This window comes from Mixophyes fleayi, chromosome 2 (assembly GCF_038048845.1).
Source record: "Mixophyes fleayi isolate aMixFle1 chromosome 2, aMixFle1.hap1, whole genome shotgun sequence".
NCBI lineage: Eukaryota > Metazoa > Chordata > Amphibia > Anura > Limnodynastidae > Mixophyes > Mixophyes fleayi.
The window spans coordinates 372,184,737-372,205,118 of record NC_134403.1 but is presented as its reverse complement, the minus strand read 5'-3'; the positions used below and the strand labels follow the sequence as shown (position 1 = coordinate 372,205,118).

The 20,382-nt window shown below is 43.6% G+C and overlaps 1 protein-coding gene across 7 annotated transcripts in view; it reads right to left on the bottom strand.

Annotated features, from left to right (window-relative positions):
• Window positions 1-20,382, bottom strand: part of ZBTB20 (zinc finger and BTB domain containing 20) — a 656,370-nt gene that overhangs the window by 135,233 nt on the left and 500,755 nt on the right. For all 7 annotated transcript variants that reach the window (XM_075197396.1, XM_075197393.1, XM_075197397.1 and 4 more), the window contains one exon: window positions 18,540-18,660. The gene's annotated coding sequence lies outside the window, so the exon portion shown is untranslated. The remainder of the gene's footprint in view (window positions 1-18,539; window positions 18,661-20,382) is intronic.

The window sequence follows — 20,382 nt, the reverse complement described above, 5'->3', positions numbered from 1 at the left end:
CCTTAATAACAGGACACGTTTAGTGATCATCTCCAGTAACAGGACACATCTAGTGATCTCCAGGCTGAATCCCCAATGACAGGGCACATTTTGTGATCTCCAGGCTGAAAACCCATTAAGAGGACACGTTTAGTGATCTCCAGTAACAGGACACATTTAGTGATCTCCAGGCTGAATCCCACCATCTTTCCATAGATTCTATACTCATAATAAATAAAACAATTGCTTACCATTCACTGGACAAGAATTTTGATCACTACAATTAGGCAGACACGCTACGTCTGTGCAGCTTACACACAAGGCATTTTAAAATAGTCTCCACAAACACTCTGCTACTTAGCTGGTGAATCTACACATGAACGTGCCACACTGTCTCCGCTGATCTTGGAGCACTACTATCTCTTGCCATATGAATTTGTTTATAATATACCTCTTTATCAGTTTATTGCTGGCCATAGAGAGGTGTAGTCTGTGACTTGAAATTAGAGGCTCAGTGGTTACATTTTCTGTACAAACAAATGAAACGGAGAGATGTGCAGGGAATCCTTGTATCCTGGACATATCACTGTCTCCATGTCAGAGGCTATGCCTAAAAATATATGTACAGCGCTGTGTAAAACCTGTATACACAAAAAATGTCAATACCAAGATCTTCTGCACAAATAGTAATATTGTATAGAGGAGAGAATATCAGCAAATCTAGGCTTATATTAATTATTACTGTTTGATTATATATAACAAGTGAGGGGGAATGCACAAAACAGTTGTAACTTCCAACATAATCCCGGGCGTTTAGATAGTCACCCACGGAGTTTAATAGTTATATTCTGGGGACTACGACATTTGACCACTACACTCTTGCACTGGCCAATTTTAATTCACACAAGTGGTGCAAGAGACAGGTCAATTAATAGTGACTACTGTGATACTGAATACAGGATTATACAAAGGGTGCAATAGTGACATAAATAAGGAACATTGGAATGAATGTAAAAGTTCTATATGTAATTACCCCAAATCCAGGATTGTGTGGTTCCATAATATTATCATTCCAGGATAATTCCAGTGTGGATTCTACTAAATGATAGCAGGGGAAAAGCTGCCACTCAGGCAGATTGGGCCATGTTATATATATCACGTTACATAATCAGCCAGTATTTATAATCTATAGGCTGCTGTTATTTGACACATGAGAGTAATTAATTTAGCAACAAAATAGGCAAATACCTCTACAAAAATAGGATTGGGAACAGTATGTTTGCTTCCTCCTAGAGGCTGAGTCTTCCTGAGGCCGGGATATTACAGCGTCTGGGGACCGATCATAATGCATCTCCAAGCATTGTCATTTCTGGGTTATATAACCAATATCTGGCAGGGTCGCACATTCCTTTCACATGATCACCAGCCACATATCTCTTTTATGGTGACTTCAATAGTGGCCGATGTAATCACTTTAACTGTTTTTTATTTTTTAAACGGAAGAACTAAAAACGAATTCACATAATCTGAGTCACAGTCGTAGGCCCTCACTGTGAACTTTTCTGACAAAGGTAGAGGTATATTTACTTTTATACCAGGGCTCCAATGTGACTTATAATCTGTGCAATATGTCAACACTTTAATAATAATGAACAATAATAATAATAATAATAATAATCTACAGCATTGCCAATGTTTTATACACAGGTGCGTCGTGTCTCAGAAGCCACTTGATACTGCTCAGGATACTATAATAATTTACTGACCAATAACAGTGTCAGAAAATGAGGCATCACTATGAGGGTGTCAGCAACAGAGGGGGGTAATTGTGCCAAGGGGCTGAATAACGACCGGGATGTATAGAATCAGACAAAATACAAAAAAAAGAAGCATTGTGGCTCTTTTTGCTTTTAATAAGGGAGTGACAGAGATCTCTGGTGCCTTACAGCTTGTACATCATATATTTTCTTATTCCTTATAAAACATGATGTAAATAATCACCAACTGATTATAAAATTTTAATCTAAAGTAGGATTGCTATCAGTACAATACAGTAGATAGAAAGTGCATATAACTCATGTATTATAATATAATTAGTGCAGGGTGATTTTGTGGAAGATGATGATTTGAGAGGTTGGAAAACAGTTTTAATCGGGGTCCTTCTTTGGCACTGCATTCGTGATTATCTGAATACATTATTTCTATATAGAAGAGGATTAATGCAGAGTGAGAGAGGGTGTCATTAGTGGAAAGCATATAGGAACGCAGGATTAATAGAAACATGCTCTTATTAATACACTGTGCAGATGTTTTCAGCCACTCTGATAACTTACGGGTAGAAATCCACTGAGGCTGCTGCGCTGATTTGTGCGCTGTTGTTTAGTGTTCTCGGCGGAGGGATGTAATCTGTTTAAGTATCAGAACATCCTTCTTCCCAGGTAGCCTCATTCATCAGCTCTGTCATTGCTGCAAGCGAGGAGTAATTACCCGCGGGATTGACATAATTTTACTTTAAGATGGCTGCATATCTGGGGTGACATGGGGACATTCTGTGAGACGTTTTATGTGATGCTGGGGTATTCCCCGGGCTGCCCATTACTATATTAATAAGAAAACAACACTTATAATATTAGTAGATTGTGGAATCACATCTGGAGAGGAGAGGCAAGATGAGATTAGAGGATGGGTAAGTTATTTTGGAACAGGTATGAGGGGAGAAGTTGGTATATAGTGAGGTGAGAGCAGAGAACAATTTGTTGCCCCAATCTTGTACACGGGACATGAGGTCATGATGCTTCATCTACTATGGTTTTATGGGGTGTTATTTCTGCAATCACTCAGAGAGCAGCATGAAGGAGGCTCTATGGACACAGACCCGGCTGATACATTAATATCTGTTTATTTTGTTATACAGATAAGCATGACTGGTCCATTATTCTGTCTCATTTACCACCAATCTCTCCTAATTGTTCCAGTTTATGACCTGATGATACTCTCTGATTAGAGTGCATTAGACTGTCCTCAATGAAGGAGAGGATCAGTGTACACACAATACATACTATGCCATGTGAAAGGTGCACTCTCCCGGTACATCTGTGAGTCACATATAGATACAGCCCGTGCAGTGAAGCTCACACAGATCTCGGGGCCTCTTTCAAGATGTTATCTACAATCAGTTCTGATCCTCCTGAGAAATCCGTCATTCCTGCCATGAGATGGAGTCAATATAAGCTGAATGTGCCCGTCTACAGGGAAATACGTCTTATTATTCTCCTAACACAAGAGTTCCCTAGAAAATGAAACTAAAACTAAAATATCAGCCAACTGTTCAGAGAGCTCACACTATCATAACATGTTACATGTCTCCAGGGGGCTTATTTATTAGGCCATAAACCATGCATTGTTCTGCATGGTTCAGGTATTTTTACGTAATACATTCAAGACTAATGTAGGAGATATGAGAGACAGCCAGTTAGTATCACAAAGCCACTTTCCGCTAGTAACTATAGTTGATAGGTGATCGCAGGGTCAGCCTCCTAGGTATGCGCTGTCCCGACATGATGTTTTCATTAATAAATGTTTATGAAGAATCATCTGCCAACCTTGCGATGACAGATGATAATTAACTTTGCTAAACCCCGTTAATTAATAAATAGGCCCCATAGTATCTTCGACAAACTATCGTCCAGATAAAGACCTCTCAACTTATACCGTTTGTTACCAGGAAGCGGATGGATTTACCGGCCAAGATGGCAGCATTTGTGGTGGTGCAGAATTTAGCATCTTCTACTGGTGGGGCCTGGGCAGATTGGGGTACATATTAGATGCATGAATACCGATAAAGCGGTATGGAGCAGTGGACAAGCACACGATGCTACGCAGAGAATGGACTCTACCACTAAGGGTCACTTACATGAAAGACAGAGTCGGGTTACACCAGTTCTGGATTCCCGCTCGCCATTCCCAAGGATCACTAGCGGGAATCAGGATGTGATAAGCACATCGTGCCAACCTAGGGCCACTTCTAGCAGAAACACTAAGAAAGCGGACGCCAGCTCCAGACACTCAGCAATCACAGAGCAATGCCTGCAAGGTTCGGGCAATCAAAAGATAATCTGTGCAATAATAGCAGCAAGATAGAGAATTATACCAGCAGCTGGTGCTATAAAACTGCTTTTTAAAGAAACATATTCATTCACAGGGAAAAAATTCTGCCTGTGACTACTGACATGAGCTGCGTAGTCTCTAATTATTCTCATCAAGAGAGGGAAACACAACACAAACTTTAATTGTGTTTAACTGATATTTAATCAGGACTCACTGAACTGCAGATTAAAGCTGAAATTCATAAACCATAATTAGCTGATCGTCACAATCTTATGGTCCATGTTCTCCCTCAGCCTGGGTGCCTGGCATGCTGCCCCGGATTTTTGGCAGTGTAGGCGACAGAGCCGAGTGGTTTGAGGTAAACGTAGCGGCGTCTCAGAACCCCTTTCTGGATCTATAGGATAGATCTGAGATTTCACCTATGGGCTTTCTTGTATGAAGCCCAACAAATATGATTTAATCCTTCACTGCTGTGAATGACTGAGAAACTTTCTCTGTACAGCGCTATGTCATATGTTGGCGCTATTAAAGGTTATAATTAATAATAATAATAATAATAATAATATATGTGTTATCAGATGCAGCCTATCATTTACTTATTGAAAAGCCCTCAAATCTCCAGGCTGGAGCCTGCAAGTCACCCACTGCTGGAGCTTTCTCCTCTCTCCATCTGATACTCTTATCTCGCAGTGAATTAGATTCCCTCTAATAACCGCTGAGAACCTTTTTGGTGCAAAACCAACGTTTCAGAATCTGATCTCCCAGTAACACAATCTGGGAGCAGTCAGTCCGCAGTGTGGGAGTGGATAGAGGTATGCTGAGGACAAAGAATTCAAAGACAGTGGATCCAAAATAAATGTAAAGAATCAGAGGCTTTCAGACACTTGATATTTTACAACTCAAGCAAATAAAAATTCCATTAGGTTTTATTACATATATTTTCATGCCTACAACTTAACCTTTCCATAAAGATCATTAGAGCTAGGTGGGATTTTCCACAAACAGGCGACTTTGTCTCTAGAGATGTGCCGCTGGGACGTGTTAATATCCGCAGCTGCTGGGATTGTCCCGACATGTCTCAGGTAAGTATGAAATGGTTTTCACTGTCTTGTATTATTCAGTGTAGCACTTTGCAAACACGAGGCCTCATAGTGTATGCACCATTTGTCTCCAGCTGAAAGCACATATCCACGTTCAGAGCATAGCAGCAGGAATCACAGCAAACTCCCCAGCACAATAACAGCCTCCCCATACTATTATCATAGATTTGTAAGGTGCCACAGTGCTCCGCAGCGCCGCACAGGGGAAAAGAGGTCCGTTTGCAGTGACAGGCAGGGACAGAGTGCTGCCCGGCTGCTCTGATTGTGTTTTAAACAGCCTCAGATGACAAAAAGGGGGCGGGGCCTAAATCGCCCCCCCTACATCACCCCGGGTACAAATATTCTCTAGATCCGCCCCTGTTAAACACAGACATAAAAACAAAGACTATGGAGGACCTTGCTCATTAGAGAGCTTACATTCTAAGTGGAAGAGGACACAGCTGAAACAAGAGGCGCAAATGTGGCTCAGAGTGGAGATTGGGACAGCTGTGAGAGTGCATTAGTGTGATTAGTGTTATTGGGGATAAGGTCACCTCTAATAAAGAGATGAGTTTTCATGGAGCATCTAAAGATTTGAAGGCTGTGGGAAAGTCTGATTGAGCGTGGTAGGAAATTTCATAAGTGGGGAGCAGCACAGGAGATGTCTTACAGGTGGAAGTGAGATGTATGCAGGGGTGGTGTTGTTGAGGGCTTTGTAGGTAAGGGTGAGTAATTTGAATTTGATTCTGGAGGACACAGGGAGCCAGTGTAGGGATCTGCAGAGTGGTGCAGCAGATGTGGAGCGGTAAGAGAGGGAGATCAGTCTTGCAGCAGCATTTAGTATGGATTGAAGTGTGGATATATGGGTGTCAGGAATGCCAGATAGCAGGAGGTTGCAATGGTCAAGATGGGAGATGATGAGAGAATATATAAGAATTTTGGTAGCATGTTGAGAAAACGGCGTATTCTGGCAATGTTTTTAAGGTGGAGTCGACAGGACTGGGAGAGAGTCTGGATGTGAAGAATAAAGCAGAGGGTGGAGACAAGTGTGACACCAAAGCAGCGGGCTTGGGAGACTGAGGAAAATTGTGGTGTTATTGACAGTGAGGGAGATTTGAGGGCAGGTGGTGACTCAGGCAGGAGGGAAAATAATAAGCTCTGTTTTGTACATGTTGAGCTTTAGGTAGCGCTGGGACATCCATGTGGAGATAGCAGAAAATACAGTTGGTCACACGAGATAGTATAGAAGGAGAGAGGTCAGGGGAAGAGATATAGATTTGTGTGTCATCAGAGTAGAGGTGGTACTAGACGCCAAACGAGCAAATTAGAGCCCCAAGAGAAAAGGTGTGCAATGAAAAAAGTAAATGACCAAGAACAGCCTTGTGGGCCCCCAACAGATAGTGGGAGTGGAGGGTAGGATATGCCATAGGTAGAAGCACTAAAGGAGTGGTTCGTTAGGTAGGAAGTGAACCAAGAAAGACCTGTGTCACAAAGGCCAATATAGTGAAGGGTGTGTAGGAGAAGAGGGTGATAAACAATGTCAAAAGCAGCAGAGAGGTCCAGGAAAATGAGTGTGGAGAAATGACCCTTAGACTTTGCAGTAAGTAGATCACTTTTGTGAGGGCAGTTTCAGTGGAATGTGGGGGCAAAAGCCTGATTGCAATGATTCGAGAATGGGGTGAGCGAAGAGAAAGTGAGACAGGTGTTTGTACACTAATCGCCCAAGTAGTTTGGAGGAAAAGGGGAGGAGAGAAATAGGGCGGTAGTTGGAGAGAGAGGCTTGGTCATGAGATGATTTTTTTTAGAATTGGTGAGATGAGCGCATGTTTAAAGGAGGATAGAAATGTGCCAGTGGAGAGAGACTGGTTGAAGAGGTGAGTTACAGGTGGACATGTAGTGGAGAGGGAGCGGAGAAGTTGGGAGGGAACAGGGTCAAGGGGACAAGTTGTAGGGTGAGATGATGTGTGCAGAGACTTTGGGCCTGATTCATTAGTGATCTTATCTGCAGTTTTTTGCTTATTTTAAGCAAATCCACTCTGTACATGCTCAGAAAAGGGAGATAACAAGCAAAATCCACTGCGTAAAGCTGGGTACACACTACAGAAATTTCAACCAACTTTTTATGCCGAGCGATTTTACATGCGATCGATGGTCCGATCGCTCGGTCCATGGACTGCATACACACAGCCTTGTTTAGGACAATAAAGGGAAGAGCGGACGTCTCTTTAGCGACTTTTTACAGCCATGTTGTCGTGAGAAATGACTGAAATTTCGTACTCACTGTCGTGGATCGGTCAGAAGTTTATACACACTACACAACGGAAACGAGATTGGAACGAAAATATTAAACGGTACGACCAACCAAATGAGGCGACAATCGTCCATTTGGGCAGACTTTCGACCATCGTGTCACTGCACACACTGACCCGACTTTTGAACGAGCAGTCGTATGTCGGCTGATTTAGCCGATTATTGGATGAAAACTGTAGTGTGTACCCAGCTTTAGTGAAGAATTTCTTAAGTTAAGATGAAAATCCATCTTAACTTCACTCTTATCTCCCCGTTTCTTCTTAAAAATAAGCATCTTAACTTTTGCACAAGATAAGATCATTAATGAATCAGGCCCTTCGTCTTCAGTTACTGGAGAGAATGAATTAAGGGTGGATTGGGAAGTGTAGGTAAAGGTGGGTAGAGTGGGATTTGGCATGAGAAAATATCTTGTCGAATGGTGTTGATTTTGTCTTTGAAATATTTGGCAAAATCATGGGCAGTGAGGGAGAAAGGGGGAGGAGGTGCAGGCGGGCAGAGAAGTGAGTTGAAGTTGACAAAGAGGCGACGTGGTTTAGAAGACTGGGTGGATATTAGAGATTTGAAGAATGTTTATTTGGCAATTGAAAGAGCAGCGCTGTAAGATGAGAGGATGAATTTATAGTGGAGGAAATCAGGATAGGAACGGGATTTCCTCCAGTGGCGCACTGCAGTGTGGGAGCACAATTGCAGGTAGCGGGTCTGTTTGTTGTGCTATGGTTGGGGTTTTGGATCGTCGGAGACTATATGTAGTAGCTGGAACTGCATTGTCAAGTGCTGAAGTGAGTGTTTTGTTATAGAAACAGACAGCCTGATTAGAACACGACAATGCAGTTGTTAAGAGCCGCGGGAGTGTCCTGAATCGCTGCGGCTTGACCCTTTGACCTTTTCTGCTTCCTGGATTCCTCTGCTGCTGCTGGTACCGACCTCTGGCCTGTTTCACGACCCTCCTTGTTTGCTTCTGACCCTTGACCCTGGCTTCTCCCAGATATCAGCCTCCAGTATGCCGTTTACCTCCATCCTGTACCGCGGTTATATTGATAAGCCTTTACTACCATAGAGCCTAAGTACTGGGGGCATCTGAGTACCTCCGAACAACAACAGGTCTACGGGAAAAGTGGCTGCTAAAGGTGAAGCTTGGTTCTGAAGGCTCATCTACTAGCCGTGGTCATAACAGCAGTCATTGGAGAAAATTGTTGTTTTAGTGAAAATGAGAAGTGGATTGGGTTAAGAGTACTTAGGTTTCGTTGTGTACATGTGGATTTTGGTGCATATCTATCCTAACACCCCAATGCTGCCACACAGGAGTACTCCCGCATTTATAGAGCCAGCCACAGCAGTGTAGCACCTTTCCATAGCCAAATATACGTGACAATTACATCCAGATTAGAAGTGAGTGCAGAGGATCCAGTGTATTTCGGTTACAGAATGGGATCACCTCCCTGCTGCATCTCAGCTCTCAGTTCTTTATATTCAGTAAATACTTGTAGTAGAGCACAATACTTTATAGCCTTACTTGTTAAAAACATACTTGCCAACTCTCCCGGAATGTCCGGGAGACTCCCGCATTTTGCGAGAGTCTCACGGATTCCCGGGAGAGTGTGACAATCTCGCGCATCTGGCATAATTCTGCCCACTTCCTAGTGAAGTGGGCAGAATTAGGTCCAAAACGTCGCAATTCACCGGGAATCGGGGCGTTTGGCTCTGCCCCCTACTGTCACATGACGCGTTTGCATCATTACGTCATGGGGCAGGGGCCAAAATGACGCAAATTTTGAAGCCCCGCCCCATCACGCCCACCTCCCTCGGCAGGCTCCCGGAGCAAGTCTTCAAGAAGTTGGTAAGTATGGTTAAAAAATAGGTTTTGTGCCCTATCCTTTATTGTAGTGCCATCCTCTCCACCTTGTTCAGGTGACTCCTTGGGTGTGTAATACCCGCTACTGCATAGGAAGTACTTGCCTTTAAAAGTTGTTTGCAGGTAAGACTTAACCCAAACAACCATGTTTATATTTATAGCATGTGGCAATGCATGTTTATATTTATAGCATGTGGTAATACATGTTTATATTTATAGCATGTGGTAATACATGTTTATATTTATAGCGTGTGGTAATACATGTTTATATTTATAGCATGTGGTAATACATGTTTATATTTATAGCATGTGGTAATACATGTTTATATTTATAGCGTGTGGTAATACATGTTTATATTTATAGCATGTGGTAATACATGTTTATTTTTATAGCGTGTGGTAATACATGTTTATATTTATAGCATGTGGTAATACATGTTTATATTTATAGCATGTGGTAATACATGTTTATAGCATGTGGCAATGCATGTTTATATTTATAGCATGTGGTAATACATGTTTATATTTATAGCATGTGGTAATACATGTTTATATTTATAGCATGTGGCAATGCATGTTTATATTTATAGCATGTGGTAATACATGTTTATATTTATAGCATGTGGTAATACATGTTTATATTTATAGCATGTGGCAATGCATGTTTATATTTATAGCATGTGGTAATACATGTTTATATTTATAGCATGTGGTAATACATGTTTATAGCATGTGGCAATGCATGTTTATATTTATAGCATGTGGCAATACATGTTTATATTTATAGCATGTGGTAATACATGTTTATATTTATAGCGTGTGGCAATGCATGTTTATATTTATGATCAGTGTAGGACTGCCCAGAAGCCCGAAGTAGAGAGAAAAGAACTAATAATATATAGAGATGAGCGGGCTCGGATATCTGAAATCCGAGCCCACCCGAACGTGGCCGATCCGAGCCGGATCCGAGACAGATCCGGGTATTCCCGCCAATTGCAAAACTGAAACCGAGGCTCAGACTCATAATCCCTTTGTCGGATCTCGCGATACTCGGATCCTATAAATTCCCCGCTAGTCGCCGCCATCTTCACTCGGGCATTGATCAGGGTAGAGGGAGGTTGTGTTAGGTGGTCCTCTGTCCTGCTATATCTTGTGCTGTGCTGTGCTGTGCTGTTCAATTCTGTGCTGTGCTGTGCTGTGTCCTGTTCAGTCCAGTGGTGCTGTGTCCTGTGCTCTGTCCTTCTGAGTTCAGTGGTGCTGCTGGGTCCTGTGCTGTGTCCTGTTCAGGCCAGTGGTGCTGTGTCCTGTGCTCTGTCCTTCTAAGGGCATTGTTATTTACACATTATTCCCAAATTATAAAAAATTTCAAAAAAAGTTATAAAAAAAATTACAAAAAAAGTAATTATAAAAAAAATAAAAAAAAAATATCCCAAAACAATCCTGCAGTATAAGTCCATTGGTACTGCTATATTACAAAGTTCACTGATTCAGCAGTATAAGTCCAGTGGTACTGATATATTACAAAGTTCACTGATTCAGCAGTATAAGTCCAGTGGTACTCTCCTGTGCCGCATATAATTTTTAAAGGCTTTGCCGAGTGTGTGTGGCTTAGGGGTACGCTCTCTTTCGTGCTACATATAATGGAAAACAAAAATTTGGAGGATAAAGTAGGGAAAGATTAAGACCCACTTCCTCCTAATGCTGAAGCTGCTGCCACTAGTCATGACATAGACGATGAAATGCCATCAACGTCGTCTGGCAAGCCCGATGCCCAATCTCCTAGTACAGGGCATGTAAAATCCAAAAAGCCCAAGTTCTCAAAAAGTAGCAAAAAGAGAAACTTAAAATCATCTGAGGAGAAACGTAAAGTTGGCAATATGCCATTTACGACACGTAGTGGCAAGGAACGGCTTAGGCCCTGGCCCGTGTTCATGACTAGTGGTCCAGCTTCACCCAAGGATCTAAGCCCTCCTCCTCCCCCCCTACAAAAAATTTAAAAAAGTTATGCTGTCAGCAACAACAACAAAACAGCAAAGAACTCTGCCTTCTAAACAGATGACATCACAAATCCCCAAGGCGAGTCCAAGGGTGTTGGTGGTTGTGAAGCCTGACCTTCCCATCACTGTACGGGAAGAGGTGACTCCATCTAGCATTTGCAGCACACCCTCTGCATATGTTGGAAGGATCACCCACAGTGTAGATCCAGATTTGGATAATCAAGGTGTCAATGTTGTACACCAGGAGGAGGCTATTGATGTAGCTGGCGCTGGGGAGGAACTTGATGATGAGGATGGTGATGTGGTTATTGTAAATGAGGCACCAGGGGGGGGAAACAGCTGATGTCCATGGGATGAGAAAGCCCATCGTCATGCCTGGTCAGAAGACCAAAAAATGCACCTCTTCGGTCTGGAGTTATTTTTATCCAAATCCGGACAACCAATGTATGGCCATATGTAGCTTATGTAAAGCTCAAATAAGCAGGGGTAAGGATCTTGCCCACCTAGGGACATCCTCCCTTATACGTCACCTGAATAACCTTCATAGTTCAGTGGTTAGTTCAGGAACTGGGCCTAGGACCGTCATCAGTACAGGGAAACCTAAATTCCTTGGTCCTGTTGGATACACACCACCAACACCCTCCTCGTCAACTTCCTCCACGATCTCCATCAGATTTAGAACTGCAGGCCATGTCACCAGCCAGACTGAGTCCTCTTCTATACGGGATTCATCCGAGGAATCCTGCAGCGGTACGCCTACTACTGCCACTGCTGCTGTTGCTGCTGTTAGTCGGTCATCTTCCCAGAGGGGAAGTCGTAAGACCGCTACGTCTTTCAAAAAACAATTGACCGTCCAACAGTCATTTGCCATGACCACAAAATACGATAGTAGTCACCCTATTGCAAAGCGTATAACTGTGGCTGTAACTGCTATGTTGGTGTTAGACGTGCGCCCGGTGTCCGCCATCAGTGGAGTGAGATTTAGAGGGTTGATGGAGGTATTGTGTCCCCGGTACCAAATCCCGTCGAGATTCCACTTCACTAGGCAGGCGATACCAAAGATGTACAGAGAAGTACGAGCAAGTGTCCTCAGTGCTCTTAAAAATGCGGTTGTACCCACTGTCCACTTAACCACGGACATGTGGACAAGTGGTTCTGGGCAAACGAAGGACTATATGACTGTGACAGCCTACTGGGTAGATGCATCCCCTTCCGCAGCAACAGCAGCAGCTGCATCAGTAGCAGCATCTACACAACGTCTGCTCGTGCCAAGGCAAGCAACATTGTGCATTACAGGCTTTAATAAGAGGCACAACGCTGACAACCTATTAGAGAAAATGAGGGAAATTATTTTGCAGTGGCTTACCCCACTTAGACTGTCCTGGGGATTTGTGGTGTCAGACAACGCCAGTAACATTGTGCGGGCATTGCATATGGGCAATTTCCAGCACGTCCCATGTTTTGCCCACACCGTTAATTTGGTGGTGCAGCATTACCTCAAGAGTGACAGGGGTGTGCAGGAGATGCTTGCGGTGGCCCGCAAAATTGCTGGACACTTTCGGCATTCTGCCAGTGCCTACCGCAGACTCGAGGCACATCAAAAAAGCATGAACCTGCCCTGCCATCACCTCAAACAAGAGGTTGTGACGCGCTGGAACTCCACCCTCTATATGCTGCAGAGGATGGAGGAGCAGCAAAAGGCCATTCAGGCCTACACCGCCACCTACGACATAGGCAAAGGAGTGGGGATGCGCCTGAGTCAAGCGCAGAGGAGACCGATTTCCGTGTTGTGCAAGGTTCTCCAGCCGTTTGAACTTGCCACACGAGAAGTCAGTTCCGACACTGCCAGCTTGAGTCAGGTGATTCCCCTGATCAGGCTGTTACAGAAGCAGCTGGAGAAAGTGAGGGAGGAGCTGGTAAACCATTGTGATTCCACCAAGCATGTAGCTCTTGTGGATGAAGCCCTTCGTACGCTTTGCCAGGATCCGCGGGTGGTCACTATTTTAAAGGCAGAGGAATACATTCTGGCCACCGTTCTCAATCCTCGGTTTAAAGCGTATGTTTTGTCTCTATTTCCGGTGGACACAAGTCTGCAGCGGTGCAAAGACCTGCTGGTCAGGAGATTGTCCTCTGAAGAGGACCGTGACCTGCCAACAGCTCCACCCTCATTTTCTTCCACATCTGTGGCTGCGAGGAAAAAGCTCAGTTTTTCTAAAAGAGCCGCTGGCGGGGATGCTGATAACATCTGGGCCGGACTGAAGGACCTGCCAACCATTGCAGACATGTCTACTGTTGCTGCATTGGATGCTGTCACAATAGAAAAAATGGTGGAGGATTATTTTGCTGACACCATCCAAATAGACATGTCAGACAGTCCATATTTTTACTGGCAGGAAAAAAAAGCCAGTTTGGAAGCCCCTGTAGAAACTGGCTCTATTTTACCTGAGTTGTCCCCCCTCCAGTGTGTATTCGGAAAGAGTTTTTAGTGCAGCGGGGAACCTGGTCAGTGAGCGGCGAAGGAGATTGCTTCCTCAGAACGTTGAAAAAATGATGTTCATAAAAATGAATTATCAATTCCTCAATCAAGTATAGCACTGCCCTCCAGATAGTACAGAGGGACCTGTGGTTGTGGAGTCCAGCGGGGACGAATTGATAATGTGTGAGGAGGAGGAAGTACACACTGTAGGGGGAGAGGAATCAGAGGTTGAGGATGAGGACGACATCTTGCCTCAGTAGAGCCTGTTTATTTTGTACAGGGAGAGATGAATAGCTTTTTTGGTGTGGGGGCCCAAACAAACCAATCATTTCAGCCACAGTTGTTTGGTAGGCCCTGTCGCTGAAATGATTGGTTTGTTAAAGTGTGCATGTCCTATTTCAACAACATAAGGGTGGGTGGGAGGGCCCAAGGACAATTCCATCTTGCAACTCTTTTATTGCCATTATGTGACCATTCAACAGTCGTTTGCCATGAGCACAAAGTAAACAAAATTAAAACAAATTCAACAAATTAAACCAAAAGTAAAATGCCCTGTCATAATCAAAAACAAGAGGTATTGATGTGCTTGAACTACTGTAGTGTTTATAAGTTAGAAACACTACACTTGAAAGCTTGAGCCTTTAATAGAAAAAGTCACTCTTCATTGCACGAATATTTGCAACAGCGACAATTTTTGGGTTAACAAAGTCAACAAATAACACTTCGACCCTATCTGTCTTTCACATACTTGATGGGATCTCAATGATGAATGCTCTGTACCATGGTCGTCTAAAACAAGATTTATTGACGTGCTATAACTACTGTAATTTTTATAAATTATAAACACTACACTTGAAAGTTGGAGGAGGTATTGTGGCCTCGGTACCAAATTGGGTACCGGGGCCACTCCACTATGCAGTCCAGATAGAGGCGTATCAGATATTAAACAACGTTGACTGTTGCTGCCAAATCATAAATTAATGAAAATGACCTGTCATCGTCAAAAACAAGAGGTATTGACACGCTCGAACTACGCCCTGTATATGCTGCAGAGGATGTAGGAGCAGGCAGCTGTGCAGTGGAATTCAGACCATTTGAAGGCGGAGGTATTGTGGCCCCGGTACCAAATTGTGTACCGGGAACACTGCACTATGCAGTCCAGAAAGCTACCTCGGTGAAACGTTTTGGACTTAAAACAATATTGTGAGGTGTAAGGTGTTCAGAATAGACTGGGAATTAGTGTAAATGATTGTTATTGAATGTTATTGAGGTTAATAATAGCGTAGGAGTGAAAATAAACCCAAAAACTTGTTTTTAACACTTTTTTTTTTTTTTTTTTTTAAAAAATCCGAATCCAAAACCTTAAATCCGAACCAAAACCTTTCGTCAAGTGTTTTGCGAAACAAATCCGAACCCAAAACCTCAAGCAAATCCGAATCCAAAACACAAAACACGAGACACCAAAAGTGGCCGGTGCACATCCCTTATAATATATTTGGTGAGTGCAGAGGATCCAATGTTTTTTCTCTTAATGTTTTCTCAATAAGAGATATTGAGAAGAAAATGACCCATAAACAAAAAGAGAAGATGTGCTGCACAGGAGTCTATACAGAGTAAGAATGGATATAAAACATGAGAAATAGTACTGTGCACGGGTCCATACATAGTCAATAAAACCAGATACTGAGAATTACATCACACAAAAAGACTGTGGCATAAACCGGGGCCCACACCAAAATGTAACGCCAAGGTATAACTATGTCTTTACCATGGCCACCCTGCTGCACAGTGTACAGAATAAGAACACACACTGAGAATTCCATCTAGCATACAGGACATGGTGTGATACTGTGCACCAGGCCATGCATACAGAATAAGAACATGTAGTGAGAATTACATCTAGCATACAGGACATGGTGTGATACTGTGCACCAGGCCATGTATACAGAATAAGAACATGTAGTGAGAATTCCATCTAGCATATAGGACATGGTGTGATACTGTGCACCAGGCCATGTATACAGAATAAGAACACACACTGAGAATTACATCTAGCATACAGGACATGATGAAGTTGTACTGTGTCTCTCGAGAGATGTATAAAGGTGGGAGATTTTATTTATTCAATGTTTAAGCATGGGATATTTACATACTGGGAACGCTGGGTATTAAGTCGTATTTAATAACACAAATGTTCCATAACCTACAGCAACCAATCAGAGGGCAGCCTTGCCAGTCTGGCGCAGGTTAAATCAACGGAAGGTGTTGGCATCCTGTGTTCACCAGCTGAAGACCGGCCTGCGGATTCCCAGAGGGCGAGCATTGCATGTTACCGCTGGTGTGACGACACGGGTCATTAGTTTATCATTATTATTTATTTGTTTTTATGAATGACTTCTCTGAAAATAATGTCTGTGGTGACTGAGACACATTAAGATCCACCGTGATTATCAAACGCAACTGAAGTGTAGCAGCATCTATATATATATATATATTATCTCCAGACTTCATGTATCTTGTAATATCCTGCAAAACAAGACCCCCTGTGATATTCTTCTGTAAGTAATACAGGACATGTGCTAGTTTCCTTCCTATGGGGCTGATCGATTTTAGGGCAAAAGGCCCAATTGCCAGTGTAAAGAGGTGTTTTATCAGCTTCTTTTCGGTTTGCCATATACATCATGCGGTTACCCCTATATAACAAATATCAACGTGATACATCCCAGGGTGGAGATAACATATAAGAATCATTGAAAATTTGCTTTTTTTCCCTTACAATCAAGCATTTTATTTGTATTATTAGTGGAACTGACATCTGATATCTACATGAGGCAGCTGATTGGACAAGGCACGTATTAGCTATGTAGTATCAGGATAGGGGCTAATGATATGAGCATGGGAAGCCCATCACTCAGCTGAACGGAGGAAGGGTCCAGTATAACCATAACCATGACCCAGGTCAGTACAGTCTGATCAGCTATCACACACCATTCATGAGACATAATCAGGTATTACTCTCGCCCTCTGTAACATGTGCTTGCTGCTAAAATCCCATATCAGTTACTCTATTGCTGATAGCCTGGGCTGTGCTACGGGCTGCTCATCCCCACACACTAATCCCATGTGACCAATCAGAGCCAATAGGCTGCAGGCTGGCAGACTTCCTACTGCTCAGCGATATCACCGATGCTGCTCACGAGCAGGGCGCAGTAATACAGGTTTCCACTTCACAGAAATCAGTCATATTACCAAATGATCAGCTAACACCGGTACCGGTGTTGTAGAATAACAGAATAAGCTCTAACACAAATCTTCATAAATGCAGAGAGAGTATATATCCCAATACATGGGCGGTCCCATAATACTAATCAGTGGCCTTAATGTACAATACATGGAACACATTTAGCGTCTGTTCAGGAATCAGTTTAAATTTACATTTTGAGCTGTGTCAATATTCTATGTTGTTTTGAGCCTTTGGAAGCAATGTAAGTGGGAATTTGAAACCAGTTATTTAGCCACTGGTACACACGCAGTGTCGGACTGGCCCAGCGGATAACCGGTTAAACAACCGGTAGGCCCGGCTACCGTATGGCCACACCCCCTTTCACCAGTGGGCGGAGCTTACCTGGAGGCCCCCCACGAGAACCCGGCGTCCCCAGCTGCGATCATGTGACCTGCCCCCTCCCCCTGTCAGCTGATCTTCCCGCCTACCGCCGCCGCTGAAGAAGAGAGAAGGACAGAGAGCCTGCAGCAAGCAAGATATCGGTAAGTATATTTTTTAACCAGGGGAGCTGCCTACGCTAAACTATAGTGAGGGGGGACTGCACAAAGAACACTATAGGGAGGGGGTGATGGGACCTTTAATGCTGAGTTGGTTTGGGTCTATAATTGAATGTGGGTGCTGTTTATTTAATGTCAGGGATGGTTGACGTTTATAAATGTACCCATTATTTTTTCCAAATAGGGCCGGCCCTCAACATTCCAGGATCCAGACAAGCCGCAACTAAAGAAACCAGCAGCCACAGGTGTTAAAAGTGACAACAACAGGTAGGACAGTCTGTCAAATGATCTGAGTCTAGTGCAGGCTTGGCTAACCTGTGGTACTCCAGGTGTTGTGAAACTATAAGTCCCAGCATACCCTTCCAGCAATAAGCTTCTATATATTGGCAAAGTATGCTGGGGTTTGTAGTTTCACAACACCTGGAGAGCCACAGGTTAGCCAATCCTGGTCTAGTGGGACAATCCTGATTTTTGGTGACTGTTCTGCCCAATCTAAGGGGCAGGTAAACACTGTGTACTATTTATAGACACTGCATTCTTTACATACTACACTATGGTGCTAGCTGTCCTTCGTGGACTGGCCACTCCCCCTCTAGTGTCTGGTCCCGCCTCTATGATGGCTGACCACACCCCCTTTGGTGGGCCCCTAGTGTTGCATTCCCTGGTGGGCCCTTCATGCCCCAGTCCGACACTGTACAGACGTCTTTACATTCTGTAATAGCGTAACTTCCTAATACACTCATTCAGCCTATCGGTAGAGAGAAAGACGGCAGAAGAAATAACCAAAGCAGATATGACTGCCGAATGTTTTCCTAATTTGCTGTTACCTTTAAAAAAACATTTAAATATCTGGATGAGACCCGGCTGCCAAATCATGTACGGTAACAAGTGGTTTTGGCAGCAGGTTTAATGTTTGCTTGTGGTTTACACTTGTGACTTCTTAGGAAAGAAAGCGGTACCTCTTTAATGCGGCAGGTCTGGGCGTCTGACTGTACGGCTCGTTTTCATTCCTACTCTCTGTGTGTGTATCATGAACATAGGAGAAATCTGAAGTTGCCTCTCGCGTCAACCAACAGTCACCTATGAGAAGGAAAAAATGGCACTGTTTATTAATCATACATAACAAAGCAATACTATTGTTATCCTTTATTTATATAGCACCAACATACGCCACAGTGCTGTACAATCAAAGACCTTTTCTCATGCATTCAGTGCTGCTGGGGACCCTGCTCCTTCCACTATATAACTCTCAGTCTGTGGCTTCCTGCTGCCTCCATTCCCCTCCTCACATCATGTCACATGCAGCCCTGTCCTCACTAACACATCACTCATCTCCTGATATACTCTGTGCTGCTGGGGACCCTGCTCCTTCCACTATATAACTCTCAGTCTGTGGTTTCCTGCTGCCTCCATTCCCCTCCTCACATCATGTCACTGCCCCTGTCACATGCAGCCCTGTCCTCACTGACACATCACTCATCTCCTGATATACTCTGTACTGCTGGGGACCCTGCTCCTTCCACTATATAACTCTCAGTCTGTGGTTTCCTGCTGCCTCCATTCCCCTCCTCACATCATGTCACTGCCCCTGTCACATGCACCCCTGTCCTCACTGACACATCACTCATCTCCCGATATACTCTGTACTGCTGGGGACCCTGCTCCTTCCACTATATAACTCTCAGTCTGTGGTTTCCTGCTGCCTCCATTCCCCTCCTCACATCATGTCACTGCCCCTGTCATATGCAGCCCTGTCCTCACTGACACATCACTCATCTCCTGATATACTCTGTGCTACTGGGGGGCCCTGCTCCTTCCACTATATAACTCTCAGTCTGTGGTTTCCTGCTGCCTCCATTCCCCTCCTCACATCATGTCACTGCCCCTGTCACATGCAGCCCTGTCCTCACTGACACATCACTCATCTCCTGATATACTCTGTGCTACTGGGGGGCCCTGCTCCTTCCACTATATAACTCTCAGTCTGTGGTTTCCTGCTGCCTCCATTCCCCTCCTCACATCATGTCACTGCCCCTGTCACATGCAGCCCTGTCCTCACTGACACATCACTCATCTCCTGATATACTCTGTGCTACTGGGGGGCCCTGCTCCTTCCACTATATAACTCTCAGTCTGTGGTTTCCTGCTGCCTCCATTCCCCTCCTCACATCATGTCACTGCCCCTGTCACATGCAGCCCTGTCCTCATTAATACATCACTCATCTCCGGATATACTCTGTGCTGCTAGGGGACCCTGCTCCTTTCATTATATAAGACTCTGGCTTCCTGCTGAATCCATTCCCCTCCTCACATGATGTCACTGCGATTGTCACATGCAGTTCTGTCCTCGCTGACACCATAAAACGGGTGCACCAGTCATTGCCGCCCACAATATCAGCACCCTACGCTCCTGAAATACTCTGTGATGCAGTAAGCATATGGATGATCTGATTGGATAAATGTAGCTCTAATTAACAAACTATTATAACTAATTGTTAATAACAAATAGATACCTTCACCCCATGTTAAAAAACATGTGGAAGGCAGGTAATAGTATATTGCATTTAGTATATTATATCTGGAAAGACAATATACAGAGCATATATATAAATGCATCTCTCTCACTATCTTTTTCTCGGAATAAATCTTATTAAGAAATATAAATCTCATGCTCCTACTGTGGCAGAGGTTACCATGTAATGAATAGACCTGTATGTATATATGTGTGTATTTGTATATATATATATATATATATATATATATATCTCTAATATATATAAGCCTAGCGGCGTGTGTTAGTCT